Below are 15,295 nucleotides of genomic sequence, written 5' to 3'. Positions count from 1 at the left end.
GAAAGGAAATCCTATTAGTGTGTGGGAAGAAAGTTTGGAAGGTCGTTGTTTTCCACAGTTATTCCCTACAGGTGAAGGTACACAATATGATAATCGACCTATGCAGATTCCAGCATCTGAATACCGGACAACAAGATTATATGCAGAAGATCCGAGGTTTCGCCAATGCATTCCATATTTGTTTCATCTTCTGTTTGAGAGTGACTTATCTGGTCTGTCTTATGCAGTAAACCATATCTTAAAAAGTAGAGTTCATCTGCAAAATATTTCAGCAAAGGAATTTATGGATAAAGTGCAACAGAAAGATAGTGTTTTGGATTCACATCTAATTAATTTAATGGCTTGTCAGCGGGGTACTAATGAGTATTGGTACCGTCGTCATGGAGATTTGAAGTGCATGCTTAGAAACTTAGGAGCACCAACATGGTTTTTAACTCTAAGCTGTGCAGAGTATGCTTGGGAAGATTTACTTGAATTTCTTCGGGAGGCGAATGCAAACATAGAAAACATAAACTACAAGACACCTGGAGAACTGTGTTCATTAGATCCAGTTAATGTTTGCAGATATTTTAATCATAGATTTGAAGCTATGATGTCTTTCATTACAAACAAGAAACAAACGCCTCTTGGTGAAGTACTGGATTTCTTTTGGAGAAAAGAATATCAAGCAAGAGGTGCTCCTCATATTCATATGCTGTTATGGATCAAGGATGCTCCTAAATTTGGAACAGACTCGGATGAGACTGTACTGTCTTTTATTGAACAGTATGCCACTTGTGACATACCTAATAGTACAACTGATAAGGACTTAAGAGGAAAAGTGTTACGTTTTCAAAGTCATCATTGTGGAAAATATTGTCGGCGAAAATTCAAATCAAAGAGCAAATTCTACACCAAATGTCGTTTTGGATTTGCACGACCGGTACTTTCAAAAGGAAGAGTCAACAATTTGATGTCATGTTTGCGACATAATATCAGAAGTAGGTCACCAAAAAATACGTACAATTTAAGAAGAGGTGAAGAATCCAAATATATAAATGACTATAACCCAGTCATTTTGTCCATGTGGAATGCTAACATGGACATACAATATGTTGCAGACAATTCTATTGCTGTGGCTCGATATGTAACGTCTTACATTACGAAATCTGAAAAGACGGAATTGAAGGAGATGTGGGAAGACATTTCTCATGAAAAGAGCCTAAGCAAGAAATTGTATACGTACAGTTTGAAGATGCTGTCTCATCGAGAAATTGGAGCATATGAATGTTGTGACCGATTATCATCAGCAAGTCTTTATGCTAAATCAAGAACTATTCTCTGGGTGAGTTTGGGCCTAGCAGAAACACGAAATCGTGTTCTGAAACCTGTGCAAGAAATTGAATATTTAGCCCAGAAAGAACCAAACAGTACTGACATTCTGAAAACAAATATGTTGGATACATACTATCCAAATAGAAGTACTCTGCTTGAAAACATTTGTCTGTATGAAATACTTCAAAATTACACTTTTAAAAGGAATGTTACGGAGAACATTGATAAAGGTGTACACGCTGTAATTGGACATGAAGGATGTCTGGTGAAACAAAGAAAAGGACACTTGATTAATCATCGGAAACTGAGTTGCGAAACACCTGACAAAAGAGAATTTTACTATTTTGCTCTTTTGCAACTCTTTAAACCATGGCGTAGAGAAGAGGAACTACTTGGAGACTTTGATAGTTATGAAGATTCATTCAACGCATCTAAAAGTAGTATCGAATGTCCTGTTTTTAGTAATTATCTCCAAATGTTGAATGATGAAATAGAGCAAGAAGCGACAATTGCAGCGGAGATTGCGAGAGATAGTTCACAAGGTAGTCAAAGTTCGGCTTCATTAAGTCAAGATCCACTGGGACAACCAATTATCCAAAATTAAGCAGCCACCGCCATGGATGAGGTGGAAAGAGCAATGCAGCAAGGTCAAGAGGAAGTAATCAACTTAGAAGAATTAAAGAAGCAGTTTAATGTTGAACAAAGACAGATATATGATGAAGTGACAGAGCACATTGAGCATGGCTTTCGTCATGAGAGAAAAGATTGCTCATGTATGTCATTTGAACCTATTCGACTATATGTAAGTGGAGAAGCTGGGACTGGTAAAAGTTTCCTAATTAAAGGAATTACTACATATTTACAGCAAACAACTCAGTCAACACTGTTGTGTGTTGTTACTGCTCCAACTGGATTGGCAGCACATAATATTAAAGGTGTTACGTTTCATCGTTTACTGATGCTGCCAGTTGAACATGAAAATAAATTACAATATCAGAAGCTATCTGGAGAAGCTTGTTTTGAAGTTTCTAGAGTCCTTAAAAAAATGAAACTTCTTATTATTGATGAAGTAAGCATGGTATCCAATTTAATGCTTGCTTTTGTGCATTTAAGAATGCAACAGACACTTAAGACAGAGTATGATGTGTTATTTGGAGGTAAACATGTCATAGTTTTTGGAGATCTACTGCAGCTAACTCCTGTGAAAGGACAACCTGTATTTGAAACTGTTACACATGAGGAGACCAGAAAGTGCCTGGGCAGTATTGGAAATGTAAATATATGGTCACATTTCAAATATACTGAACTGATTCAAAATATGCGACAGGCAAAGGATATTAAATATGGAAATATTCTTCAAGATATTAGGATTGGAAAACTAACTGAAGATGCAAAACACACTCTACGAACACGATTACTTTCCAAGCTGTTTCCTAATGAAGATAATGTACCTGAGAAAATATGTAGTAAAGAGGTAGCAGATGAGTCAGTGATATGATTGATGCCAACTCTGAAAGAATGTTCAGTTTTTAATGAGAAAATGTTGAATTTAGAAAATCAAGAAATTAAGAAACTGGAAGCTAAAGATAGAATAGAGCATGAAGGTAGTACTATTGTTTTGTCTGAAAAGTTGAAGTTAAAATTGGATTCTCTTCAAAAAACTATATCTAAAACTGCTGGTTTAGAGAAAAATCTGTATGTATGTTTAAATTGTCGCATAATTTTAAGGAGAAATTTACATGTAGAAAGAGTATTGGTAAATGGAGCAATGGGTAATGTTGTTGGTTTTGTCAATTATACAAATAGAGATGATATTGAATTTTTGAGAATAAAATTTGATGGAATTGAGGAAGTTCAACAAATTAGTCGATGTTCAACTCGTTTTTTCCTTGTGAAAGACTTATATGTCCGTCGTAAGCAATTTCCAATTTGTTTGGCATATGCAGTGACTATACACAAATCTCAAGGTTTAAGTGTAGATTGTGCTTTGGTAAATATTGGAAGCACTGTATTCAAAGAGGGTATGGCGTATGTTGCTTTATCGCGAGTTAGAACTTTATGTGGACTTTATCTAATTGATTATGATGAGACAAAGATTAGTGCAGATTTAAATTGTGTGAAGGAGTATAATAGGTTAAGAAGAGAATATGCTCCAAGTTTACCTCAACATCCTTTAATTGAAAGGCGTATAGTTGGTCAGAAAAGGAAAAATGAGGAGAAATGTGCTGAAGTAGTCGAGAAACGACGAAAAAAAGATGTAGCTGTTGTTGGTATGTTATGTTATTTATTATTTGTTAAGCGCGCATACGCCCTGGGGCTTCTTGGCGCTGGTGAGAGAATCAAACATAACAGTGCATAAAAGAAAAACAATTATTTTTTGCAGTAGGCCTGGGAAAAAAGAAGAGTTTTAAATGCCTTCCTAAAAGCAAGGAGATCCTTGCTATGTCGCAGGGTCAGGGGGAGGGAATTCCACAATGAGGAGGCTAAGAATTGAAAGCTACTGCCCCCTTGACGTTTCTTTTTGAAACGAGGGACCTCGAGTAGATCTTTGTGGATTGATCTCAAACTGCGCGAAGGTGTATATTTGCGCAGTAGTGATCTAAGGAACATAGGGCCCTTACCCTCCAGAGCCTTGAACACAATGCAACCCACCTGGTAGCCGTAAGAAAACTGTTAGTATTGAAGAGATTGTTGGATTTAAGTTTGAAAATAGGTCTGGTGTCAACTGCTATGCAAATGTAGTAGTTAATGTTGTTTTCTTTCTGAAAAATGTTAAGGAACAGATTATAGAAAATCAGGAGCAAACATTTTGCTATTCTTTAAATTCTATATTTGAAATATGTAGTAGTGGTGATAGTGAAGTAGCAAGTGTTTCAGAACTAAGGAATGTTTTAGACATATGTGCAGGAGTAAATCAATTTTCTCAGAATATTCAGCAAGATTGTCAGGAATTTATCATGTATATGTTTACAGTTTTGGAAGATGAAGGTGTAGATATTGATAGTCTTTTTGGCCTTTCTTATAAATGGGAACATAATTGTGGTAATTGCTCATTTTCAAGTAGTACTGACATACACAGTGAAAGATTTTTATATTTAACATTACCAGACTGCAAAGAAGTGCCTTTTAATAAACTAGTTAAAGATGCGCATCAGAACATGGTCTGTTCTCAATGTAAGTCTGAAATGTTATCAACTTTATTTATCCATAGATACGGACAATATGTAGTTTTAATGTTTCAACGATGCAGAGCTGATGGGAGTAAATTGTCAACTTTAATTAAAAATGTTGTGGCTTCTCAAGTATCTATTTCTAGAAGAACATTTGTAACTGTAGCCATTATTTTTCATGAAGGGCCTTCTACATCATCAGGACATTATACAGCTTATTTGAAGTGTGCTAGTGGCTGGACGCTTTGCAATGATAGCCAATTGACTTTTAAGAAACGTTTGCCTTTTGCCTTAACTAACTCTTATCTGTTATTTTTGGAACCCAAATTTCAGTAGAATGACTTGCTGTAGGAAGATGTATACTGTAAAGATCTGAAACTTACTAGTTTACAAATATCATGTGATTGAGGGTGTACAAATCTATAAATGAAATTTGTGTTTGGCATAGTGATAACATCAGGTACAAATTTACTTAATGTTTGATGGTATAAAACATGTTACAAATTTTAATTGTAAAGGTTCAGAAAACAATAGATAAGACTAAGATTAAATAATTTCAGAAAAAAATGTCTTAACTCATAGTATTTGGCCACGTGGAAAAATATGAGAGAAGAAAATGAGTACTTTAGATAATTATTTTACAACTTATAAGGACGCAAGTTTTTGGGAGAGGTATTTAAAAGATAATGAGTTAGCTTATACAATTTGGCCACGCGGAAAGGTATGAGAGAAGAAAATGTGTCCTTCAGATAGATTTTTTAAAGGAGATACTTGCACGGGGCTTTGTTGAGATATCTTAAAAAATAGGTTGTATACTTTAATTAGTTTGTAACTGTGGAAGATGTAGTGTGCTTACTCAAGAAATTGCGAATTTGAGAAAAACATTTAAGACATGTTTTTTTCAGGTATTTATAATATGTATGGAGATTTTGTATGGGTTTTTTAAACACAATCATTTTGATTTTCCCCGCTGTTATATGATGATTAATATTGAAATCACTCTTCATAGTGAAAATCAATGTATTCTGAGGACAGCAAAAATAAACCATTTAATATGTTGTTTGACTTATTTTGTTACATTGCATTTAGAAATATGTATTATAACAGATTTTTTTTACTGTCCTCACAGATATTATATTTATAAGGTAAGTACAACTAATAATATCCGAAAGTTTTCTCTGCCTCTCTCTTATTGTCTCCTATTATTTTTCTTTAATAAAATGTACTTTATAATCTTATTTTTAATTTTCTTCCACAGGTACTACGTTTTAAAAAGAAATTTACTTTATTTTTTTATTTTTTTTTAGGTAAGTATATAAAATAAAGAAACTTTTACATCATTGTGTTATTTCTTTGTCTATCCTCGTTAAAGCAATGTCATGTTTTATATAAACACTTCCACATAGGATTGGGTGCATTGTTTTAAGGCATGCTTTAAAAGTGATTTAATGAAATGAGCGACATTTCAGTTAGTGAGTTTAGCAATACTGATATATGAAAATATTGGTGGAAAATGATATTAAATGTTACATGGTGTTCTTTGCAGGACTTTAAATCCTGTGTTGCAGTGGTAACTCTGCCTCAGGATTAGGGGGCTGGGGGGCTGAGTGGTACTTGTATGGTCATGATACAGCTACTCCTTTCCGAGCCATGGTTGAGGTGTGTTCATGATAGAGTGGTTCCGTCATGGTTCTGCTTAGTGAATAGAACGTGTCATGGGAGCGCAATGTTAGTGTTGCGCAAGCACAGCGGCAAGTCCATGACAAATGTGGTCCGTCCTGAGGACAGCTGAGGCAATGCTCATGATGGAGCGGCTTTGTGATGAGTATGGAAGGATTTAACAGGTGTTAAAAAAACCTGAGGGGTCTCTATAAAGAGAGTGTTGGTTGTAATTTAAAGGGTACTTTAAAACAGATTGTGGCAGCTTTATGTTGACGTTGCATCTCTTTGCGCTAGAATTTCGTCCCTTTATTTTTTATAATGACAGTGGAAATAATGTATCATATATACAACATTAATGAATCTAGAAGATATGTGACATTCTAAAGCCCTGTATCATAAGGAAGTGTTCCTCTGAAGTAATGTGTCTTGAAAGTGGCTGACTGTAATCCATGAGATTTTACTCAGTGACTTTCAGGCCCATGCTGTTTCAAAACTGTGCATGTGCTTGAAGCAGGCGTAGGTCTTGACGCTGCAATTTGAATATAGGGGTATATTATCAAGGGGGTTTATCTCTGTTTTTTGGCTTTAAAGCCAAGAAAGCAGGGATAAAATTATCTGCCTATTACCTAGCTGCTGCTAACACTAGTTAGCGACAGCTAGTAGGAGATAGCGACCATCTTGGGCCCCACTTTGCATGCCAATGATATTTATCACTAATGAGATGCAAAGTGGGCGTGCCAAGATGTTAGCGACTGAAAACAGTCGCTAACATCGCTATCTCCTATTACTAGCTTTTGGAGATATTTGCGCTAAGCGGGAATATCTCTAAAAGCTAACACCTGCCCTGAGCAGTTCTTAGCCATGTTATCCAATGGGAGGTGGATAACATGGCTAACAGCATTAGCTCGCTATTGCATGAATAATGCAGACTTTTCAGCGATATTCATGCTTTGCAAAGATTTTTACCGCATTTGCGTAAAAACTTGGTAATACCTAGGTTTATTTGCGGTTAAAATTCGCCACAGCTCTGTTATAAAGTTTTGTCTCTAACCAAGCAATAGCGATAATTATCGCTATTGCTTGATAATATGCCCCAAAGTGCACTGGTGAGCCTTGCTGTAGCTGCATTACATTTGCGATACAACTCTAGTAATGTATTATTTTTTCTGCATAGATATGTTACGCATGTATGCTGTCTTTGTGCCATGGTGCGCCTCATTTTAAATGTGGCACACCATGGGTGACGGAGCACTAGCATACTGTGGTGCACATTAACTGGTGCATATCTGGGTATGAAGTACTTAACATAAATCTGCCCTATATGTTACAAAGCTGCATTTAGTAGAGTTTTCGGCCTTTGCAGTGTTATGTTTTTTCTGTTATTCTATGTAGATATATAATGTTGCAAGATTTTTCTCACGAAAAAGAAGCCATGAGTATTGGATTTGTGAATGATTGCAAGATTCTTGAAATAAAAAAGCAAGAACCATGGCATTGTTTAATATAGTATTATAAATACTTATCTTTAACAATGATGAGAGAGTGAAAAAAGGTTAACCTGATGTTTTAAAGTTAATCACAGGCTTCTTTACAGGAAGTGTTCTGTATGATTGTTGCGTGGGTGTTTCCCTTTTTTATACCTAACAGAATGCATTCTGTATGCTGTAGCAGGAGGACTACTACATACTTGAATATTCTTCAGTGTTTATTTTCATTGAGACCGTCACAGAAGTTCAATGGATCCGAGACGCTGTTCTTGTGGATCTGGACGACTGCCAAGCCGCTGTAGCAGTGGGAGTGAGGCCTCTCCGAGGGGCACAGCGCAGCTCCTTTTGATGTTTACAATTGCAGATAACAGGGTAGTAATGTCCGTGGAATTTATGGATGCTTAGTCACAGTAGAGTGTGCGCGGCGCCCCTAGCACCTCATTACGACACACAGGGGAGCCACGTTGCACAGTTGGAGAATCAGAGACTTAGGAGATAAACCTTTATAATAGCAAGGGCTCTAAGCGATAAAAATCGCCCGTTCTCGGCGTTAAAAAATATCACCGCTATCGGTGGTATTTTCCACGGTGTTAGTGCTTGAAGATCAATGGCAACATATATGTGAAAGAAAATCCTGTAACAGGCTCAGTATTTCACATTATCGCGTGAAAACAAAAGTTGTTTTCACACAGTAATGTGTCCCTTGTAATTAAGGGATGGGGTGGATCTAGTTTTATTTACTACACTGTTATGTTAACGATGTCGAATGTTTGATAAGAGGAGGGTTTAAAAGTTTTCCGATAAACTTTTTCTCCAGGGAAGTGGGTGGAGCGTTCCGTGTAAATTGGAGAATAGAAACTACTAAGAACCAATTGGAAGTGTTGTTTTCAAGTCACATGACTTCACATGCGCGTCTTAGGATGTGTACGCGGTGACAGTATCTGCTCACGTACGTCATTTGGAAGTAGCGGTCTAATTCAGCGAAGTTTTAAAACGTGAAAAGGAGTAAATCCAAACAAATCCGGATTTATATATCTTCTAAGCTCGATTCAAGCATACAATTAATAAACTATAAAACCTTTTATATTTCTTAAAAAAAATACAAAGGTGCGTACATCCAGTCACGCACGAAAGTTTAAAAAGACATTCGGTTATATTTAATGAAAATTTTGATAATAATAAAAAATAAGCCTAGGTTTAGTCTTTTTCACGTACTATAAGGTCTTTGATGGGTCTATGAAGAAATTCAATAGGTTCAAATTGCAAACTTTCCAGAAAATACATAGGTGGGTGCGCGTACACGGTCGCGCACGAAAAAAAAGCGGCGATGAACGTCCTTTATAATATGCTCCTGGAGCTCGTTTTGGTACAAAGAGTTAGTTCTGAAAAGAACTTTTTTTTTTGTTTTTTTTTTTTTTGTTTTTGGGAAACAAGTGTTATGTTATGATGTTCTTGATTTTTTAAACTTGCAACAACATTTTGAAGTGTAACACAGGATCAAAATGAAATGAAGAAATGTATCTTTTCTTGGGGCATTTATGACCCTCAATTTTGATTTTAATAAGAATGAGGCTCTGCTCTCTGTACAAAAGAATTTCTCCACACTCGTTGCATTTCATGTGCACCTTCGCAAGATATGGTCTCAAGTCCATCTCAGCACTCGATGGAGATACAGGTCGTCCACCAGAAGATGTGCTGGCCACCTCTGATGGTAATAGCGTGGCCAGGGCTCTTGTGGATGCTTTTGCATAATGCTCAGGGTGCCTTTGTTTGACATGCCGCTGCATGGTATGTATGGAAAAGGAATATTTTTTACTTGGATTTCCCCTTGAGAGCTCCGATTTGCATATCGTGCAGGTTACTTTTGCGCATTCACTTTCTTTTGATCTTCAGGATAAGTGAAAAATTGCAAATGAAAGATTCCTTTTTTCTTTTTAAAGGTAGTCGCTCATTTTCTTCAGATTCGGAAAATGAATGCGGAACGGCAGCCATTTCAGCAAAGCCTTCCGGAAGATGTTGGACGTTGTTCTCTCTTGAGAGTAGAAAAGAAAGTGAGGGAAGTGGGTGGAGTGCTTCGTTTAAATTGCAGAATAGAAACTACTAAGAACCAATTGGAAGTGTTGTTTTCAAGTCACATGACTTCACATGCGCGTCTCAGGTCGTGTACGCGATGATACTATCTAGTCACGTACGTTATTTTGAAGTAGCGGTCTAATTCAGCGAAGTTTCAAAACGTGAAAAGGAGTAAATCCAAGCAAATCCGGATTTCGTATATCTTTTAAGCTCGATTCAAGCATACAATTATTAAACTATAAAACGTTTTATATTTCTTAAAAAAAATACAAAGCTGTGTACATCCAGTCACGTACAAAGTTTAAAAAGACATTTGGTTTTATTTAATGAAAATGTTGATAATAATACAAAATTAGCCTAGGTTTAGTCTCTTTCATGTACTATAAGTTCTTTGAAGAGTCTATGAAGAAATTCAATAGGTTCAAATTGCGAACTTTTCACGAAATATATAGGTGGGTGCGCGCACCCGGTCGCGCACTAATAAAAAGCGGCGATAAATGTCCCTTTATAATATGCTCTTGGAGCTCGTTTTGGTACAAAGAGTTAGTTCTGAAAAGAACTTTTTTTTTTTTTTGGGAAACAAGTGTTATGTTGCTTTTGATTTTTTAAACTTGCAACGACATTTTTAAGTATGACATACGATCAAAATGAAATGAAGAAATTTATCTTTTCTCGGAGCATTTATGACTCTCAATTTTGAGTTTAATTAGAATGAGGCTCTGCTCTCCGTATGGAAGAATTTCTCCACAGTCGTTGCATTTCATGTGCACCTTCGCAAGATATGGTCTCAAGTCCATCTCAGCACTCGATGGAGATACAGGTCGTCCTGCAGAAGATGTGCTGGCCACTTCTGATGGTAATAGCGTGGCCAGGGCTCTTGTCGATGTATTTGCAAACTCTATAGGGTGCCGTTGTTTGACATGCCGCTTCATGGTATGTATGGAAAAGGAATATTTTTTTGTTGGATTTCCTCTAGAGAGCTCCAATTGGCATATCGGGCAGGTTACTTTTGGCGCATTCACTTTCTTTTCATCTTCAGGATAAGTGAAAAATTGCCAAATGAAAGATTCCTTTTTTCTTCTTAAAGGTAGTCGCTCATTTTCTCAGATTCGGAAGATGAATGCGGAGCGGCAGCCATTTCAGCAAAGTCTTCGGAAAAATGTTGGACGTTGTTCTCTCTTGAGAGTAGAAAAGATAGTGAGGGAAGTGGGTGGAGTGCTGCGTGTAAATTCCAGAATAGAAACTACTAAGAACCAATTGGAAGTGTTGTTTTCAAGTCACATGACTTCACATGCGCTTCTCTGGACGTGTACGCGGTGACAGTATCTAGTCACGTACGTGATTTGGAAGTAGCATTCTTCTTCAGCGAAGTTTTAAAACGTGAAAAGGAGTAAATTCAAACACATACGGATTTTACATATCTTCAGAGCTCGATTTAAGTATACAATTGTTAAACTATAAAACCTTTTATATTTTTTAAAAAAATATCAAGGTGTGTACATCCAGTCACGCACGAAAGATTAAAAAGACATTCGGCTCCATTTAATTAAAAGGTTCATATGAAAAAAAAGAAGCCTAGGTTCAGTCTCTTTAACGTACTATAAGTTCTTTCATTGATCTATGAAGAAATTCTTTAGGTTCAAATTGCAAAGCTTTCACGAAATATATAGGCGGGTGCGCTCACCCGGTCGCGCACGTAAGATTGGTATGGCGATATTCATTTTAGCTATATCCGTTATAGTTAGGAACTAGCATTCAAAAAACCTATGAAATTCACTGAAAAAACCATAGGTTTTACACACGTTATAGTTAGGAAGTAGCATTTAAAAAACCTATGAAATTCACTGAAAAAACCATAGGTTTTACACACGTTATAGTTAGGAAGTAGCATTTGAAAAACCTATGAAATTCACTGAAAAAACCATAGGTTTGACACATGTTATAGTTAGCTGGACATTTCACTCACATAAAACCAATGAAATTCCCCCGTTATAGTTACTTCAGCTAACTATAACTCGCGCGCCCGCAATGCACTGCTGATGATGTTACATATTACATCACTCATCACATGGTTAGTGACATTACTCTTGATATCACTGATAATATCTAGTATCTGACATATGCTGCCTACAACATATAGGAATAGTATGTCACTGATTCTTGCATGTATGGAATATGTAAAATCTCCTAATGTAGCATATTAACACTTAGACACTGAGACACTTTTGGTAATAATAAAGAAACCATAACCTATATAGATATAATGTATCAGTGATAAAGCTACTCATCAACACATTTAGCCACTAAAATAGAAACTGATAGACAGACACAGATAGGTATATATTTAAATATTACTCAGTAACACATGTACTCATTAAGATATATTTAATCAGTCAGTTATAGAATCTATTTGTCACCAAAAAAGCAACCGTTTATACACTTATATACTACATTTTTGTTCAACCAACTTTCTGATCTACATATATAAAATATATGTAATTTTCAAAACTAACCCATTTAATAGATGATGTCATGAGTGATGTGATGTGTGACATCATCAGCAGTGCATTGCGGGCGCGCGAGTTATAGTTAGCTGAAGTAACTATAACGGGGGAATTTAATTGGTTTTATATGAGTGAAATGTCCAGCTAACTATAACATGTGTCAATCCTATGGTTTTTTCAGTGAATTTCATAGGTTTTTCAAATGCTACTTCCAAACTATAACGTGTGTAAAACCTATGGTTTTTTCAGTGAATATATATATATATATATATATACATACATATATATATATACATATTACCTACTGGCGGTTGCCAGTAGGTAATTATAGTTAGGACCTAGTTTCCATAGGAAATCCACAACATTCTATTTGGAATAACTTTGGCGCTGGTGGACGAATCTTCGCAAAATTCTCCAAGAAAATGGCCTGCTCCGCTCCGCTCCTTCCCTGAAAGTTTGGGGTTGATTCGTCAAGTGGGGGCCGAGAAAAAAGGAGGGTCCCAAAACATGTTTTCCCCATGCAATTTTCCATAGGACCTTTAGCCAGAGCTACAGCCCGAACGGCTGAACGGAATTACACCAAATTTGGCAAAAAGGTAGAGTTCAGTAAAATCATAGTGATATCTAGAGACGAAGTACCGTACTCTGTATTGTACTCTGTACCTTCCCGAGCACGAGCTGCATGGTCATTGGCTGTCAACTGTCTGTCAACACTCCAAACCAGGAAGTGTTGGCAGCCATCTTGTGCCTCGGTAGCACCAAGGCACAAGAAAGCAGTGACACAAATGTGCAAAATATGCAAAGGGGGCAGGGTAGAAACACCCTGATCCCCTAGGCCTGCTCAGGTGGTCCCACAAGGACCCCCAAGGCCAAAAATTATTATTTTCTTTTTTTAATTGCGGGGTATGAAGTACTGTACTCTGTACTGTATTCTGTACCTTCCCGAGCGCATACTGGAGGTTCCTGGTGGGCTAGTTGGCCCCCAGGGACCTCCAGTATGCAAGGGGAATTAGTTCCCCCTCTGCAAATGCACCAAGGGGCTGCGTTGCAGAGAGGTGTAAAAAGGGGTGTGGTCTCATTACACCTCTCTGCAAGGCAGCCCCCTGGCGCATACTAAAGGTTCCTGGTGGGCTAGCTGGCCCCCAGGGACCCCCAGTATTCAAGGGGAATTAGTTCCTCCTCTGCAAACGCGCCAGGGGGCTGCGTTGCAGAGAGGTGTAAAAAAGGGCGTGGTCTCATTACACCTCTCTGCAAGGCAGCCCCCTGGCACATACTGGAGGTTCCTGGTGGGCAAGTTTACCCCCGGGGACCTCCAGTATGCAAGGGGAATTAGTTCCTCCTCTGCAAACGCACCAGGGGGCTGCATTGCAGCGAGGTGTAATGAGGCCACGCCCCTTTTTACACCTCTCTGCAACGCAACCCCCAGGCACATACTGGAGGTTCCTGGTGGGCTAGTTGGCCCCCAGGGACCCCTGTATGCAAGGGGACTTAATCCCCCAACTTAGAACACGCTACAGGGTGCGTTTGCACAGTGGTGAAGGTAGGGGGCGGGGCTTGAGGTGATGTGAGTGCAAACATGCCCTGTGGCGAGTTTTAAGTTGAGGAATTAATTCCTCTTCAATCCAGAGGTCCCCTAGGGGGCAACTAGTCCAACAGGTATCTTCAGTAAGCGCCACGGAGCTGTGTTGCAGAGTGTTGTAAAAAGGGGGCATGCCCTCTGAACATCTCTCTTCAACACAGCTCCCTGGCGCATACTGGAGGTACCTGGTGGGCTAGTTGGCTCACAGGGGACCCAGGATTGAAGAGGAATTAATTCCCCAATCTAAAACGCGGCACAGGGCGTGTTTGCACACATGTTACCTCAGGCCCCGCCCCCTTCCTTCACTATTGAGCAAAATATTCCTGTAAAATCAGCCGAACTACGAATTCCGATTTACTCACCTGTTATCACAAGAAACGTCAGTGCTTCATCTTTGAGCGTACTACTGATCCTGAAAAGTAATTCTAACCATACTTACAGTAACTTGAATTTCCTTCCATAGGCTAACATTGACTGGTTTCATTTGGAAATTTTTCTAAGTGTGGAGTTTTTGAACTTCAAAAATTCCTCTAAAATCAGCCGAACTACGAATTCCGATTTACCCACCTGTTATCAGGAGAGACCTCAGTGCTGCATCTTTCAGCCCACTACTCATCCTGAAAAGTAATTCTAATCGTAGTTAGAGTAACTTGAATTTCCTTCCTTAGGCTAACATTGACTGGTTTCACTTGGAAATTTTTCTACGTGTGGAGTTTTGGAACTTAAAAAAATTCCTCAAAAATCTGTCGAACTACGAATTCCAATTTACTCATCTGTTATCAGGAGATACCTCAGTGCTGCATCTTTCAGCTCACTACTATTCCTGAAACGTAAATTTAACTGTACTTACCAGTAACTTAAATTTCCTTCCATAGGATATCATTGCCTGCTATATAAAATATATACATCAAACAAATATTAAATAAAAAATAAAAATACAATTTCAATATTTTTAAAAACATTTTTTTCCAATTTATATTAAAAATATGTAATGTAATTTAAAAAATTAAAATATCTAAAAATAAATACTTTAAAACAATGTAGTAAATTAGTATAAAAAAAGAACAATACATTTAAAAATTATTCTTTACAAAACCTTTGAAATTCACTGAATAAAACATAGGTTTCAGCCACATTATAGTTAGGAATTATCATTTAAAAATCCTTTGAAATTCACTGAAAAAACATAGGTTTCAGCCACGTTATAGTTAGGAATTAGCATTCACAAAACCTTGCAAATTCACTGAAAAAAACATAGGTTTCACACATGTTATAGTTAGCTGGACATTTCACTCATACAAAACCATTGAAATTCCCCCGTTATAGTTAGTTCAGCTAACTATAACTCGCGCGCCCGCAATGCACTGCTGATGATGTCACATATTACATCACGCATGACATGGTCAGTGACATCACTCATGACATTACTGATGACATCTCAAATATCCTAATAAAAACAGAAGCCGGATAACTAGATTTTCATATGTGTGTATATCCTATAATCTG

Source organism: Lissotriton vulgaris, chromosome 3_1, assembly GCF_964263255.1.
Source record: "Lissotriton vulgaris chromosome 3_1, aLisVul1.2, whole genome shotgun sequence".
NCBI classification, from domain to species: Eukaryota; Metazoa; Chordata; class Amphibia; order Caudata; family Salamandridae; genus Lissotriton; species Lissotriton vulgaris.
The sequence above is the reverse complement of the archived record's forward strand: the minus strand, read 5'-3'. Positions refer to the sequence as shown.